This window comes from Tupaia chinensis, unplaced genomic scaffold, assembly GCF_000334495.1.
Source record: "Tupaia chinensis unplaced genomic scaffold, TupChi_1.0 Scaffold000610_1, whole genome shotgun sequence".
Classification (NCBI taxonomy): domain Eukaryota; kingdom Metazoa; phylum Chordata; class Mammalia; order Scandentia; family Tupaiidae; genus Tupaia; species Tupaia belangeri.
This window is the reverse complement of record NW_006160129.1, coordinates 890,501-893,229: the sequence shown is the minus strand read 5'-3', so window position 1 is coordinate 893,229 and position 2,729 is coordinate 890,501. Positions and strand designations below refer to the sequence as shown.

At 58.5% G+C, this 2,729-nt stretch overlaps 1 non-coding gene across 1 annotated transcript; it reads left to right on the top strand.

Moving 5' to 3' along the window:
- Positions 1 to 2,357: 2,357 nt before the first annotated feature.
- Positions 2,358 to 2,419, top strand: MIR183 (microRNA mir-183). The gene has a single exon (NR_129459.1). It is a non-coding gene; the product is annotated as a microRNA mir-183 (primary transcript).
- Positions 2,420 to 2,729: the final 310 nt, after the last annotated feature.

Below are 2,729 nucleotides of genomic sequence, written 5' to 3'. Positions count from 1 at the left end.
GCTCCCAGAAGTGGATTTCTGTGCCTTTGATGTCAAGGTCAGGGCTGTGACCTGCAGGGAGGGTGCAAAGATTGCTTGGAGAACTCACCCCAAACCATAAGCCTCAGTTTCCCTCTGGAGATTTTGAGTGGGGCTTTTGCTGGTTCTATCCGCCAACCTCCCCTCACCCTCCACTTCCAGAGAGCTTGAGACACTGCTTCCTTAGGGCCAGCCTGACTTAACCAAGGTCCATGAGATACTGCCCTGGGGTCTGCAGGCTGGGGCCTCGGATGCGCCACCGGCTTGGCCAGGCCAGGCCAGGCCACTGCGGCACTAGGGCCTCCTGCCGCATTTGGGTTAGGAGGGGCCATACAGACGCAGGGGAGGAGCCTCGCCTCGCTGCCTGGAATGGGAGGCTGGAAGGGAATTTGACTTCATAAGCTTTTCCCTGCGTGGGGTACAAAGATGACACGCCACAATTTCAGGTGCTTCTCCTTGACTTATGATGAGGTTATGTCCAGATAAGTGGAAAAATCTTAAGTCGGGGACCTTCTGTAGCCAGGAGAAGCGTGCACGCAGCCTACGGGACTTTCTGTGGTCCCTTTATTCCCCTTCTGGGTGGGGAGCGCAGAATCCCTCACTCCAGTCCGGTTCTCAGGCCTCCACCTGCTCCTGGGTAAAGGGACCACTAGCACCCCTACTCCCAAACCAGCCTCTCCCCATCCTCAGCCCCCCACCCCCAGACGCCTACAAGGAAAGAAAGAAAAAAGATTCAGTTTCTAGAAGTACCCTGGGGTGAGGCTTTTAAGGAAGGGTTCTCAGGCTTTTCTTAAGGTCTGTCTTCATCCCCTAGGGCAGAATTGTTCCGTACCTATTAAAGTGCAGATTTCTGGGTGGGCCCCTGAATCTACATTTCAAGGGGCTCCTTGGTGACTGAGGGCACACTTAGCAAAGGGGCTGGTAAGTCAGACCTCCACCTGACTCCCAGCATTGCTAACCCCTCACTCCCTAGGCTGGGAAGTGCTGTCCCTTCTTTCCTTCCACTGAGTGCAGAGCATTGCAGTGGGTAAAACTGAGGCAGGAGGCCAGAGGGTGGCTTCCAGAATCGAGTCCACCACCTCATCAGGTTGGACTGGCCTCTGGGGAGGAGGACCAGCTGGAGGATGAGCCCAGCACTGGGCACATGTGGAGGCAGGCCCAGGAGACTGCAGGGTGGGAAGGTGGCAAGGGCAGGGCATTGGGCAGCAGTTAAGAGGGATGAGCAGGTGAGACTGGGCCTAGGTGCCAATGGCAGCGAGGCCCCTAGCAGCACTGAGTCCACTGAGGGAGAGTGTGTTGGGGTAGCACCACCAAGAATTCGCGGAGTCTCTGAGCCAGAGCTCACTCACTGACCCTTCCAGGCTGTTGTTCTAGCCATCCTGCCCCCTGGGTACCAGGCTGGCCTGGAGAAAGCTGAGAGGAGTGGCTGCTGTGGAGTCCCCAGCCTTCCTGCCCTGGGCACCAGCTCTCCAGAGGCCTAGACCTCCTCCCCCTGTTTCCCCAGGGCACTGGGCACCAGAGGCTGGAGCCTCCGCAGTGACTTCTCTCCAGGCAGTGCTCTGGCAACCACTGATGCAACCTGCCCTAGCCCCTCCCTCGGCCCCAGGGCCTCTGCTTTCCTCTGCAGTCCCCTCACAGCCAGACCGAGGCCGCTCCCCTTGCTGGAGGACAGCTGGACCTCCAGCTCCCTGCTAGCTGCTTCTGAGACTGAAGGGACTTCCTGCCCTGCTGCCCTGTCCCGGGCCAGCAGCCTGGGCAGCTCATGGTTTGGGATAGGAGTCTGGGTGAGCACCAGGTTTGGTTTGTCCGTTGGGGCTATTTGTGGCCTAGGACAGTTTGGGGCAGGAGGCTGCTGTTGACCCCAGGAATCTTGGGCTAGGTTCCTGGTATCTGAGCTCAGAAGCTAGAGAGGCCTCTTGAATGTCCCCCTGGTCACCGCCCCTTTGCAGCGAGGCAGGGACTGGCCTGATGGCTAGAGGAGGATCTGGCCAGCTGCTTGCTTCTTAGCTGGATTTACTCTGGCAGAGGGATGGACTGTCCTGATTCACTCCATCCCCAGCCTGGGTGAGGATGGACGGATGTAAGCCTGCAAGGTGACACCGGAAACAATTTGGTAGGACCTTCTCACTTTGCTCTCTGCAAAGATGGAGGTCAGCCCTCTCCCTGTCTCGTTGAAGGTCATCTTGGGCTGCTGAGTGGTGGGCAGATGATGGCAGTGGGTGGGAGGCCTGAAGCTGGCCCCTCTGCCCGAGGCTGCTGGGTGCCGGCAGCGGGAGCGGTGGGAGGCTGTCTCTCTGCAGGGTCGCAGGCAGACTGGAGAGCGTGACTCCTGTTCTGTGTATGGCACTGGTAGAATTCACTGTGAACAGTCTCGGTCAGTGAATTACCGAAGGGCCATAAACAGAGCAGAGACAGATCCGCGAGTGCCTCAGGAGAGCCGCATCCCCTCTGCCCCAGAGGGCGCATGGACATCGAAGAACCCCTGGGTTCAGGGGTACAAAGACCCCAGCCAGTGAGTCTCCAGAGGCGTGTCCAGTACCATCTGCTTGGCCGATTTTGGCACTAGCACATTTTTGCTTGTGTCTCTCCGCTCTGAGCAATTATGTGCAGTGCCAATATGGGAAAAGCGGGACTTGCAACTGCGCTCACCTCCCTGCATCGTGTCTGCCCCAGCCCATCTGGCTCAGCTGCTGCAGGAGGGCCCTGGCTGG